Source organism: Protopterus annectens, chromosome 11.part0 (genome assembly GCF_019279795.1).
Source record: "Protopterus annectens isolate FY-2018-M chromosome 11.part0, PAN1.0, whole genome shotgun sequence".
NCBI lineage: Eukaryota > Metazoa > Chordata > Ceratodontiformes > Protopteridae > Protopterus > Protopterus annectens.
In genome coordinates, this window is record NC_056745.1 from 609,368,259 (window position 1) to 609,382,546 (window position 14,288).

The following is a 14,288-nucleotide window of genomic DNA, read 5'->3' on the forward strand; positions in this document are numbered from 1 at the left end:
AGAATGTTGAACCGCCAGATCCCACAGGTTCACAGGTGTGTAACTAGGGTAATGGCCCTGGGGCCTTTACAAGCCTAGCCCACAGGATTACCCTGGCATCGTGCCACCCGACCTTAGTTCGCAGTGCCTCTGTCAATTACAGCCACTGGAGTGATCCCTGGGGTGAATTTTCTATTTCCCATCCACTCATCAAGATTTCTCATGAAGATGGCTAGTGAGGTGCTCTGATTGACATGTATAGGAAATCTATTCCATAGCATGGGCAGTCTCTGAGTTATGAATCTGTCCCTCCAGCATGTTTTGTTAATTGTGGTAATGAGGTTGAGGTCTCTGGAGTGTATGGTGTGGAGGGATTGGGATTTCTTTAGATGTAGCATTTCTAACAGAGCTGAGTCTGACATGGCTTTGCAAGTCAAGCAGAGATTGCCTCTAAGTAGGCGATATGAGACAGGGAATAGTTGGAGTCTTTTTTTAGTCTGTCCATAAAGGACAAGTGTTTAAGGCCTAGGATCCTCTTTGTGAGGTACTTTTGCGGCCTCTCCAGTTGTTGCAGGTGTCTAGTGAGGTACATGCCAAATGGGGTGTTGTACTCGATGACTGGCCTAATGAGGGAAGAGTAGAGGGAGACAATGACCTCTTTCTTCCTGGATGGAAAACCCTTAGCAATGAGATGTGCCACATAGAAGGACTTTCTGACCACAGTGGCAACGTGGTGGTCAAAAGAGAGGTTGCTGTCAACCTGTGTTCCCAGATCTCTTATAACCCCTTCTGTGTTCAGTGGACTACCATCAATGTGGTAAATCAAGGGAACTGGGTTTTTCCCAAAGGGGATGAAGACAAATTTTTTGGCATTGAGCTTAAGGCCATGGTTCTGACACCAGTTGTTGGTCTCATTAAGACCTTTCTGTATGATGTCAGCATCACTTGGGGAGTTAATAATAGTTCCCAACTTGCAATCATCTGCGAACTTTGTCAACCAGAGTCCCTTGGTGTTGGTCTAGACTTCAGAGAAGTAGATACCAAACAGGAGAGGACCCAGGACCAAACCCTGTGGGACTCCACTCGTGACTGGTCGGCAGTCTGACTTGGAGTCAGCTACTTTCACACTGTGGGTTCTATCTGTGAGCCAGTTTGCAACCCACATAGTGATATAGGGGTTGATGCCTAGCTTAGTAAGTTTTACTATGATTCTGGTATCAAAGGCCTTGGCCAGATCAAGGTAGGCTGTATGAACCAGCTTACCTTCATCCACAGCTCTGGTGACTGATTCAAAAAAGTCAACCAAGTTGAGCAGGCATGATCTACCCTTCACAAAACCAAACTGTGTAGGATCCAGAGTTTGAAGATTCCCTATATCCTTGTTTATTAGGTCCATGATGATGCATTCCATAGCTTTGCATATCAGACTCGTCAGGCTAATGAGGCGATAGTTCCCGGGGTCTGTAGACGCTCCTCCTTTATGGAGAGGGATGACTGTAAAAGTGCACCATTCGTGAGGGACAAAGCCTGAGATGAGGATGTGACTGAACAGGGCACACAGGTGAGGTGCCAATTCACTCTGTAGTTCATGTAGAACACAGCCAGTGCTGTTTTAACCTGTGCAGCAGTAATACTGGGTGCCTGGCAATCTACTGGTATTGTGACTGGTCCTTTGGGGGGGAGGGAAGAGGGGTAAAGTTAGCACTGAATCTGTTCACCAGTATATTTGCAATATCTGTTGGCTCGGTATAGGAGATACCATTGTGCAGTAGCTCACAGCAAATCTGGGTATTGCCATGGAGATTCTTTACATAACTACAAAAGGCCTTGTGGTTGTCTTTACTACCTGCTGCAATTCTGTTATGATAATTAGCTTTAGAGGATTTGATGAGGGATCTCAACCTTTTGCTGAGGCTGATAAGGGAGTTTTTCCAGTCTTGGGACTTCACCTTATTCTTCATCAGTTTCCTCCTTCTGTTGTAGAGTTTGTTTATGGCAGTGGACCACCAGATTGGCTTCCTTTTTTTTGAGAAGAGTGCCTTAGTTCTATTGGGTATGGCGAGATCCATGCATTTGTGTATGTGTTCGTACAGTGCATTGGTGTATGATACGGCGGTCATGCAACTATTCTCCATGTGCATGGGTGCCGTGGAGTTAGCCACCTCTGTTTTTAGGAGCCCAAAGTTAGCTTTGGAGAAGTTTTTCATGGTGGTTACCTTTGTTGGGGGTGGGGGGGAGGAGGAATGTGGATTTCCAAGGTGATTAGCTTGTAATCGGATCTAACCGGGGAGGAGTTGACTATTGGTGTAGAGCAACAGTCGCCCACGTTAGTAATGACCAGGTCAGGGATGTTGCTACCTCTAGTGGAGGTAAGAACGAGTTCGTCCAGGGCATTGGAATTAATAAATTCCAGAAAGCGTTGGGCAAGTGTATTGGTACATGAGTAGTTTTCCCAGTTAATGGAGGGGTAGTTGAAGTTGCCCAGTATGAGAGTGTTAGGTTGGACCCTAATATTCTCCAGGGTGCTTAGGAATATGGAGTGTGAATCTTGGGACATGGTTGGGGACCTAGAGCAGGCTACGACCTGAATCACTGTCTTACCCAATGTTAGCGGCACCTGAAGTATCTCAGATGCATTATGTTGGGCTACCAATCTGGAGGTGTGCGCATCCTTTATGAATATGGAAACACCACCGCCTTTGGAGCTTCGGTCCAAGTTCTAGAGCCGAAAGGTGTGGAATGAGTTGTACCTGGTGGTGCAGGGGTGTTTTCTGCTGCCAGGTCTCTCTTACAGCACAAATGTCGATGTTCTCCATTTTAAGGAGTACTTCGAGCGAGTGCATTTTGAGATTAAAACTTCTAGCATTGAACAGCATGACCCATTGGATTTGTTTGTAGCTGTTACGGTGGTAATTTGGTCTTTGGAACACCACCTATAAAAGGCACTATAGGGGTGGCAAAAGCCTTGTCCAGTATCCGGAACCCCAGGGGTGACAGATGCAGGTCATCTCTGGCAAAGCATTGAGGTCTGTCAATCATGTCATCCCAGGCAGACAGATACTTGATCCCCTTAGAATGACACCAGAAATGTAGCTAATTGTTGAAATCAATCATTTTCTGCTTGCACTGTGGTATCACTCTAACTGTGGTGGTGGTGCTGCGGTAGCATTGTCGCCTCCCAGTAAGACGTTGTCCTGTTCAATTCTCAGCTACAGCGTCTTCTGTGTGGAGACATGCGTGAATGGGCATAACTTCGTTGAAGGCTGTGCGTCAGGGCCAGCAACTCTGCATGTAAAAATGCACTGCCAATCATTAGCGGACCGGAGTTCCGCTGTGGCGACCCGTAACCAGGAAAAGCCGAAAGACACAACAACAACAACTGTGGTATCATTCTGGGTGATGGTAGGATGCTGCTCAGGGCTAGGGTCATACCCGCCTGGGCTACATAATCTGACAGCTCCTCCATTTCTCTTTTCATGAAGTCCAGGGAGGTAGGTCTCAGGTCATTCACACCCACATGTACAATGACAGAGTCATATTTGTACCTGTTGTTAAGGGACATGACTGCGTGCATTATGTGGTGGATCCTGGTGCCTGACAGGCAGCTGACTGTTACTTTCTTCTTATTCAACCTAATGAGTGGGACCATCGGTGTGCCTCACTATCAAGTCACCTATGACTAGTGTGTTGGGCATGCTGTTTTGCCTCAGGGGCTTTGGTTGAGTGGCAAAGTTATGTGTCTCGTGATTAGTGTTGTGTTGTGGTGGTCGAGTGCGTTTCTGCCTTGGAGGTCTCTGCTGTTTGGTTAGATTTTTATTTAGAGCCTCCGTGATGGTGGGTGTGTGGTTTGTGTTTTTATGTGAAGGCAATGCTGGTGTGTGTTCTGGAGGGCTATGTGTTCCATGTCGTGTGGTGCAAGTGTTGATCTTCTCCTCTTGACCAGCTATTCCGGTCTTGGCTGGAGAGTGCGTGGATTCCAGTTTGGATATACAAGTGCATCTCTCACAAGTCTGAGTGTTGGGGAGTAAGAGGAGAGGGTTGTAAGTGTACACGAGGCAGTTGCTACATTGCCTCAGGATGGCCAAGTTCACCAAGTTAATAGGGGAAAGCACAGGGTACTTACCTTTAGACATGCCTGGAGGGGTGGGCATTAATAATTACTGGAGCTGTTTCCTTGTAGAACTTTTAGTGCTGGTAGCACTTTTGTGTACTATAATAACTGCTACAAGAAGTCTGGTAAAGTGCTAAATGAACAAGCTAGTAAAAATGCAGGAGAGGAGAGAACTAGCAGATCTAAGGGAAAAATTGAAGAACAGACTTTGGCACTGCTCAGAAGTTTACAAACAGTCCTAGATACAGCAAATCTGTATCTAGACTAGATTAGTTACAGGAAAGGTGGGAAACAAGTGCAGATGTGGGCTTTTAAACCAGAAAGTTGAAAGAGATGGAAAAACTGCCCAAACGGCCAAAAACTACAATTTCTGGGCCAGAAACCACTCCTCTTGTGGTAGATAGGCTACCTAGTGCTTACCACTCCTACTGATAAGCTAGAAGGCTTCCCCATCAACACAGAAAGGCTTGGAGGGGGGGCTCAGAAGCTTATCAACAGTCCTGGATACAGCAACTCTGTAACTGGACTAGACTAGTTACAGGAAAGGTGGTAAACAAGCACAAATGTGGACTTTTAAACCAGAAAGTTGAAAGAGATGGACAAACTGACCAAATGGTCAATAAACTGCAATTTCTGGGCCAAAAACCACTCCTCTTGTGGTAGATATGTTACTTAGTACTTACCACTCCCAGTGATACGCTAGAAGGCTTCCTTCCAACACAGAAAGGCTTTGGGGGCTCAGAAGCTTAAAAAGAGTCCCAGATGCAGCAAATCTGTACCTGGGCTAGACTAGTTACAGGAAAGGCGGGGAACAAACACACATGCTGGCTTTTAAATCAGAAAGTTGAAAGAGATGGAAAAACTGCCCAAACGGCCAATAAACTACAATTCTGGGGCCAAACCCCACTACTCTTGTGGTAGATAGGCTACCTAGTGCTTACCACTCCCACTGATATGCTACAAGGCTTCCCTCCAACACAGAAAGGCTTGGGGGGCTCAGAAGCTTACCAACAGTCCTGGATACAGCAAGTCTGTATCTGGACTAGACTAGCTAGAGGAAAGACAGGAAACAAGCTTAGAATTTTTTTTTTTACAGAAAGGCAGCTAAAACAGCAGTAAATACAATTCAAATGCAGTGCAGGCTAGCACACGAGTGTGTAGCAATATTACGGCAAATACAGTTTAAATAAATGCAATGAAATTAACAAATGACTAAAAACAGGGGCAGAAGGCAGTAAATTAGAAGGCTACTAACATGCAGTAATAAGTGCAGAGTAAGAGCAACTGAACAGATAACACACAGAACAGCAAACTAAGACAGTTACAATAAGAACAGCTGAATAAAGGATATATATATATATATATATATATATATATATATATATATATATATATACATACATATATATATATATATATATATATATATATATATATATATATATATATATATATATATATATATATATATATAAATATATATGGGTCTACTTCATTTGCCCTAACATCCAACTGACTGACACCCATTTGACTGAGACCAAATGACTGAAATTTCATTTGACTGACACTTCATTTGACTGACAGTTCATTTGACTGACAAGTATTACTGGCAGTCTCCAGAGTACTGTAAGGCAAGTAAATGGAATATGTCCCCTTCCCCACTGTCGTGTGACCCTGGAGTTAGAATATATAGTTAGGGGGGTGTGGGAGGGCAAAGCCCCCCACTTAATTTCAAATTATATTGTTTGCGTTTGGTTTAATATTGCTTAGTAAAACAAAAGTAAGTAGGGGGGCTTCGCCCCCACCCCCCACCCCCCCTAACTATATATTCTAACTCCAGGGTCGCACTACAGTGGGGAAGGGGTTATATTCCATTTACTTGCCTTACAGTGCTCTGGAGACTGCCAATAATACTTGTCAGTCAAATGAAGTGTCAGTCAAATGAAATTTCAGTCAAATGGGGTCAGTCAATTGGAAGTTAGGGCAGATGAAGTAGGCCCATATATATATATATATATATATATATATATATATATATATATATATATACACATGTGTGTGTGTGTGTGTAGATATTTTTTTTCTTTTGAGGGAGGGAACAGAGCAGGATTAAGAGGCTACAGGGGTTGTCCTTCCCAAATGCTCTCTTTTTACATAGTGGATACAGCTGAAGAGATGGGACTAGTAGGAGTGCCTGAAATCAGAATATGATCTTACTGTACTCACTTGAGTGAGCAAATGAGATGGGCCCAGAAGGAGTATCCAAATACAAATTTACAAGAGGGGAGGGCAATTTCAAAGTCACCAAGATTAACACCAAAACAAGAACAGGTAGGGAGGGTGGGGAACTAACTGCAGAGACACAGAGACCACAATTTTCAATTCAATTAATATTCAGTGAAAAAAAATAAATAAAATGCAGTACTATATGAAAAAGTGCTGATAAAAGTGTACTTAAATTCGCTTATACGTCCTGCCATTTCCTTTTGGATCCCTGATTTTGTTTGGCTGGGATTTTTGTTTTGTCCATTGAAGAAAGATGCCTTGTTTGGGGGAACTTGGGTACACAACATATCCTAGACACTGTATTCATTAAGCTGCCTCTGTTATCCCACTGTTTGAGAATCTGTGTAACAAGAGGGGCCAAACACCAATTCAGAACTTTAGGGTGCATTCAAAATTTTGGCTTTTAAATCTTCAGAGAAGTTCTGATTACATAACCAAGCATACTGTCTTAATACAAGAGAAGAAGCAACATTTCTCGAGACTGTATCTATACATTCAATAGACCTCTCAAAGCATATTTCAAAACCTGAGACAAATTAGAAAAAAATTTAATTGATATAAGACTTTTGCTCTGCAGGTAAGGATGGAGCAAAACCATCCAAACTGTACACACCTACTGTAAAAATACATTTCCATATATAGGCTTGATAATTTAACATTCTAAAAGCTATATTACTAGAAAGAGATATCCTTTTGTCCTCAAGATCTAACCATTTTCTCTCTTTATCAGGGGTGCTAGATTAGATGAAGCCAAGAACATTTTATTTGAGCAGACAGCAGAGGAGACTATAGCTAGGTCAGCACTAAAATGAGAAAAAGACCTGTCATATCGAAGGGGACCCTATATTTTCTCTGAATCTTTTTAGGGACTGTTGGAATATTTAGTTAGTTAGTTAGTTAGTTAGTTAGTTAGTTAGTTAGTTAGTTAGTTAGTTAGCAAGCTAGCTAGTTAGTTATACAATAAGTTAACTGGGGTAGAGCACTGATCCCAGTGGACCAATTTCAGTCTCAGCCCAGAATGCAAAGACACATCAAGTGGAAAAAATAAAAAGTAATTTATGCAATAAAACAGCATGCTAAAAACGAAGGAATAGTTAATAACAGAAAAATGATTTAAGAAGGTAGTCAAAAGAAACCACTATGTACAATATTTACATCAGTTACAGTAGCAACATGTTAGGAGTTAGAGAAGAGATGTCACAATGAAAACAACAGGTAGCATGTCAGTGATCAGGGAGACTAGGTTATGTAACCTGAAGTAGAGTGTTTACAAGCAGGTTGTGCTGTGAGATGTTTCTTAAGTTGTGCCCAAAAGGAAATGTAGTTAAGAGAGGTACATCCTAGTGACGCCTCCAGGTGCATCTGTATTTAATTCTTACTGACGCCTCTTGGCGTCAAATATTGCTTGTTCATATTTGCATCAATAACTACAAAACCACACTATGTACAAGGTTTTAAAATATTTCATCTTAAAGCTTACACAATGGCAAACTCAACTGCATTAATATTTGACCTCTGTCTAGTGCAGGTAAATAGGTATTAATAAGAAGTTATGTACCTACCATAACGTTCCATGTTAGTTGTCTTCTTCTCGCCTTCTTTCTTGCTGGATGGGTTCGGAGCCGATCCTCAGCTCCGACTTGGCCTTATACTAAAGCTCGAGAGCTATTTACCGGCTCGAGGCCCTCCCCCTATCCCACAATGCTAGGCGTCAGACACCCAGATCTCGTTTGGTATAGCTAACACCATGGAGACACACTGTCCCTACTATAAAGTTTACCTACAGTGGTAACAACTGAGGAGGACATAACCTAGGAAATAGTCAAGCAGAGGAATAAGGCCTCAGAAGGATTCATCTCAGTCTGTCCAGGCTAGGGGGGATGGTGGGTGGGACGCAAGAAAGAGGGCGAGAAGAAGACAACTAACATGGAATGTTATGGTAGGTACATAACTTCTTAATGTTAAGTTGTCAATCTCTCCTTCATTCTTGCTGGATGGGACAGCATCCCTAGCACCTTAGCACTGGGTGGCTCATCGGAACAGACTCTTGAGCACAGTGGAACCAAACTCAACCCAACTCCTGGAGGTCATATCCAACTTGTAATGAGAAATAAAGGTATGAGGAGTGGCCCATGTGACTGCAGCACAAATAGATTCCATTGGAAGTCTTGCTTGAAAAGCTACTGACATAGCTAACGTTCTAGTGGAATGAGCTTTTGGTTTTGTAGGGAGTTCTTTATGTCTTAGTTGATAAATGAAGGCAATGATAGAGGCCAACCATCTAGTTAAAGATACTTTAGACACTGGCAGGCCCTCCTTGCCCTCAGCATAGGACAGGAAGAGTTGGTCTGACTTCCTAGTTTGTTTTGTCCTATCTAAATAGAAACGTAATTACCTGTTAACATCCAAATAATGCAGCTTTTGTTCAGCTCTGTTTGAATAGTTAGGAAAAAAGACAGGAAGATCAATGGCCTGATTCAGGTTTGTCTCAGAAGGAATCTTAAAAAGGAGGGATTAGTTCTGAGTGAAACTCTATCTTTGTGAAAAACAAGATAGGGAGGACGAATACAGAGGGCTTGAAGTTCCGATACTCTTCTAGCTGAGGTGATAGCTACTAAGAAGAGAGTCTTCCAGGAGAGCAATTTTAAGGAACAGGTAGCCGCAGGTTCAAAAGGAGGGAGAATCAGTGAAGTTAATATCAGATTCAAATACCACGGAGACGGGGGATCTCTAACCGGAGGCCTCAGTAAAACAGTCCCTTTAAGAAAGGCTTTACAAAGTTTATGGGACATAATGCTGGTCTCTGACATGCCAGCGTGAAAATTAGCGATAGCAGCCAATTGGACTTTAATGGTGGCAGAAGAGGAGCCCACTCGAAAAAGCTCTGCCAAAAAATCCAGAACACTGTGGACAGTGGCTGTAAAAGGATCTATATTTCTGGCCTCCGCCCAGAAGGAAAAACGTCTCCACTTACTAGCATAGGTTTTCCTGGTAGTAGATTTGTGTGAAGAAAGGATGATTTCACGCACTGGCTGAGAAATATGCGGAAGCCTGGCTATATTTGGAAGTGGAGCAACCAAGCTGTGAGGTTGAGAGATTGAAGGGATTGGTGCAGCCTGCCCGACTGATGGACCAACATGTCTGGCACTGAGTCCAGACTCCAAGGCTGCTCCAGTAGATGACGATGCAGGAATGGGAGCCAAATTTGTCGAGGCCAGTAAGGGGCAATGAGGATCGTCCTGGAACCCAAAGCGGTCGCTTTCTGAATCAGTTTGGGTATTAAGGGAAAAGGCGGAAATGCATACAGGAGACCCCGGGGCCAATCGTGTACTAGAGCGTCTCTGGGGGAATGGCCGGGGAGGGGAAAGAGAGTGAAGTAGTCTTCGCACTTGCTGTTGAGAGGGGTTGCAAAAAAGTCGCAGCAAGGTTGACCCTATCTGTGGAAAATCTTGCCCGCTACTAACTGATTGAGAGACCACTCGTGAGGCATGAGAATGGCTCTGCTTAGCCTGTCTGCTATGACGTCAGACTTCCCGGGGATGTGCGTTGGTATCAGAAACCGTTGGGAAGAGATCGCCCACTGCCAGAGTCTGAGCACTTCTTGACATAAGGGATAGGACCTGGTTCTGCCCTGCTTGCTGATGTACCACACTACAGACATATTGTCCGTCTGAACTGCAATAGTCCCGGTAGGTAGAGAGTCCTGAAGAGCTTGCAACGCTAAAAGTACCGCTCTTATCTCCAAGACATTTATGTGCAGGTGGTATTCTAGGGGTTGCCAGGAGCCCTGGACAGTCCTGCCCTGAAAATGCCCCCCCCCCACCCAATCAGGGAGGCATCCATGGTCACTGTGGCAACAGGAGGAGGAAGAATAAACGGTCTGCCCTGGAGAAAGTACAGTTTTGTACCTACCATAAATGTAGATGTTCGAAGATCCACATTGCTGCAGTCCTAACACTTGGGTAGTCCGCTGTCCCAGTCGGCCCGAATACCAAAGTATAAGGCTGACGTCGGTCAAGGCGCATTAGTCTGACGTCAGGATGTCAGGGTACAAATGCGCATGACCGACGTCATATCCTCAGTCTTTTCTTGCCCCAGATGTCAGAAGACCCTAAAAAGATAAGGCCAAAACCAAAAAACACCAAACACTCCTGTACCAAATATATGTACAATATATACAAATTTAAAAGTACAACCCACCCACACAACCACCCCTAAACACAGAGGGAAGGAGGGAGGTAAATTGGACTGCAGCAATGTGGATCTTCGAACATCTACATTTATGGTAGGTACAAAACTGTACTATGTTCTTCATCTCACATTGCTGCAGTCCTAACACTTGGGTAGAATCCCAAAGCAGAGGTAAGGGAGGCTGGCAAATCATAAAGAAGCAGGAGCTGTCAACATGCCCTGCAAAATAGCCGTGGCAAAACCAGCCCTAGATTTAGAGTAGAGAGGAAGGTGGTAATGCTTAGAGAAAGTATGCACTGAACTCCAAGTAGCTGCCTCCAAAATATCCTTAGTTGCCACCCCTTAGAAATGCTGTTGAAGTGGCAGTAGCCCTAGTGGAATGAGGCCTAATCCCAGCTGGAATCTCCTTGCCATGATGGGAATAACAAAATGCAATGCAAAACCCAATCCACTTAGAAATAGTTTGTTTTGACACAGGCTTGCCCTGAGAACTCAAAGCAAAAGAAACAAACAACTGCTGAGACTGCCTAAAATCCTTAGTCCTGCTTAAATAATAACGCAACTGCCTGTGTACATCTAAAGTGTGCAAAATCTTTTCCCCCTTATTTTGGGGATCTGCATAAAAAGTAGGCAAATGAATAGTTTGGTTTAAAGCCACACTAGAAACCACCTTAGGCATAAAGGAAGGATTAGTACGTAATGATACCCTATCCTTATGGAAAATCAAAAAAGGCTCAACCGCCATAAGGGCCTGCAATTCAGAAACCCTTCTTGCAGAAGTAATGGCCAACAAAAAAGCAGTCTTCCATGACAAATATTTCAACTCAGCAGTAGCTGCAGGCTCAAAAGGTTGTAGAGTGAGTTTCTCCAACACAAAATTGAGATCCCAAGCAGGAGTAGGAGCCCTTCGTGGGGGTCTTATATTCTTTGCCGCTCTAAGAAATTGCTTGAACAAAGGATGAGAAAACAATGGTGGGTCACAATCATAGTGAGCTGAAATTGCTGCAGCATGAATCTTAATGGAAGAGAAAGACAAACCTTTGTCCAATAACTCAGTAAGATATTGAAGAGCCACACTCAAATTAGGCTCAGAAACCTCCAAATCCTTTGCTGCACTCCAAAATAAAAATCTCTTCCATTTTTCTGCGTACACTTTCCTTGTACTAGGTCTTCTGGCTTCCATAATCACATTCAAAACTTGTTGAGGAAGTTGAGACCTGCTGTGGTTCAAAACAGAATATGCCAGGCTGTTAGATGAAGAGAGTGAAGCTTGACATTGAGTAGATGACCGTCCCTCTGAGACAATAGGTGTGGAATCAAAGGTAAAGGCCATGGAGGCTTCCTTACCAGACTCCTCAGTAATGGGTACCAGTGTTGCCGAGGCCAATCTGGAGCTATTAAAATCATCCTTGGCTTGTCTTGTCTGACCTTTAGGAGTACCTTTGGGAGGAGAGGCAGAGGTGGAAAGGCATACACATGAAGATTTTTCCAACTGAAAGAAAGAGCATCCACTTTCCAAGCTGTGTGATGAAACCTTTTCGTGCAAAACTTTGGCAGCTGGTGGTTTAGTGGAGAAGCGAACAGATCTATGTCTGGAGTTCCCCATGACACTGTCAATTTCCGAAATACATGAAGATCCAGTTTCCACTCGTGGGGATCCATGATTTGCCTGCTTAACACATCTGCTAAGGAGTTCTGTGCTCCCGGCAGAAACCTTGCCTGAAGATTTAGATGCAAGCTGAGCGCAGTCTCCCACAAAATCATTGCTTGCCTGCATAGAGGATAAGAATGTGTTCCCCCTTGTTTGTTGATGTACCACATGACAGTTGTGTTGTCTGTTAGAATCAACACCTGCCCTGGAAGAAGTAACTCCTTGAAAGCCATTAATGCAAACTGGACTGCTAACATCTCCTTCATGTTGATATGTAGATGCTGTAGTCTGGCAGGCCACTTGTCTTGTATCCACTTTCCATTCAGATGAGCTCCCCAAGCTATGTCTGAGGCATCTGTCGTTAGAATCTGACTCGCCTCTGGCCGGGTCACAGAGAGTCCCTTGTTTAGGTGACATTCCTGAGCCCACCACAAAATTCCTTTTGAATGCAAGGTATTATTTGAATGACAGTGTCCAAATCCTGGCAGTGCTGTGTCCATACATTTTTGAGATACCATTGCAGCTTCCTCATATGCAGTTTGGCATTGGGAAGCACCAGAATACAAGATGCTATGAACCCTAAGGCTTGAAGGACTGTCCTTGCAGTCAGCCCGGACTGAAGAGATAGTTGATGGAAGTAAAGGGAAAGATTCTTTTGTTTGTCCGGGGTTAAAAAGGCCATCTGGGTTGCTGTATTCAGTCTCACACCCAGAAAGCACATGTCTTGAGAGGGTACTAGACTGGACTTTATTTCGTTCACAGAATACCCCAGGCATCTTAGCACTGCTATCACATATTCCAAATGCTGAAAAAGGTCTTCCTTTTCTTGAGCCAGAATCAGGCAGTCGTCCAAGTAAGGATAGATTTGTATTCCTTTTAGCCTGAAGTAAGCTATCACTGGAGCCAGAACTTTGTGAATACTCTGGGCAGTAGATAAGCCAAAGGGCAATGCAGAGAACTGATAATGGGAATTCCCAGCTCGAAAACGCAAATACTTCCTGCAACTTAGTCTGATAGGTACATGAAGGTAAGCCTCCTTGAGATCTAAAGTTACCATCCAGTGATCTTTGCCCAGCAGAGGTAAAAGCTGTTGTAACGTCAACATTTTGAACTTGGGAATGTCCAGATAAGTGTTGAGGATAGATAAATCCAAAATTGGTCTCCACGTGTTCCCCTTTTTGGTACTAGGAACAGGCGAGAATAAAATCCTAGGCCCCTTTCTGGCACAGGAACCGGCTGAATGGCCCCTATTTGGAGTAACAGAGAAATTTGCTTGTGAGCCTCTTTTCTTTGTAGAGGAGGAATGTCTGGCATGCCTTTGAAAGGAGGCAAGGTATGGAAATAAAACCTGTAACCGTGGTGAATGATATCCAATACCCATCTGTCTTGGGTAATTAAACTCCAATTTTCTTTGAAAAGTGCCAGCCTTCCTCCCAAAGGTGCTGCCAGACGAGAAGGCTCTGGCAGCTGAAAAGGCAGGTCATTGGGTCTGTTTACGAAAGGACTGACCCCTGCCCTCACCAGAAGACTGAGCAGGTGAACTCCCTGTTCTAGGCCTAAAAGAACCTTGAGCTCTGCCCCTACCACGTCTAGACCTACCCCTAGACTGGGAATCATAAGAAGGATATGTCCACCCCTTAGTAGGCCAATTTCTACTAAACTTGGAGGCTGAACCTGCAAAAAATCTTTAACAGTCTGCATAGACTTAGCCTTGTCCTCCATTTTCTTTAAAACTGCTTCCACAGGCGAACCAAACAACACATCAGATTGTAACGGAGCATCTAAAATCCTTGTCTTAACATGCTCAGCTAAATTCTGATCCCTCAGCCAGGCGTGCCTGAAGAACAGAACCAGTGGCAGCCACTCAAGAGGCCTGTACAGCATCAAAACCACATTGCAAGGAATGCTTACCCACCTGTTCAGAAACATGAACTAAATCCTGCAACTCTTTACACTCAATACCTTCCGCCAGAGCATCCACCTTAGACTTCAATTGTGAAAGGAGATAATTTTGGTATTTTAACATGTGGAACTGGCAATTCAAAGCCCTCATGGCTAAAGTGGAAGAAG

The 14,288-nt window shown here is 43.8% G+C and overlaps 1 protein-coding gene across 1 annotated transcript in view; it reads right to left on the reverse strand.

Annotated features, from left to right (window-relative positions):
- Positions 1 to 14,288, reverse strand: part of CAPS2 (calcyphosine 2) — a 2,181,571-nt gene that overhangs the window by 1,554,308 nt on the left and 612,975 nt on the right. The window lies entirely within an intron of this gene.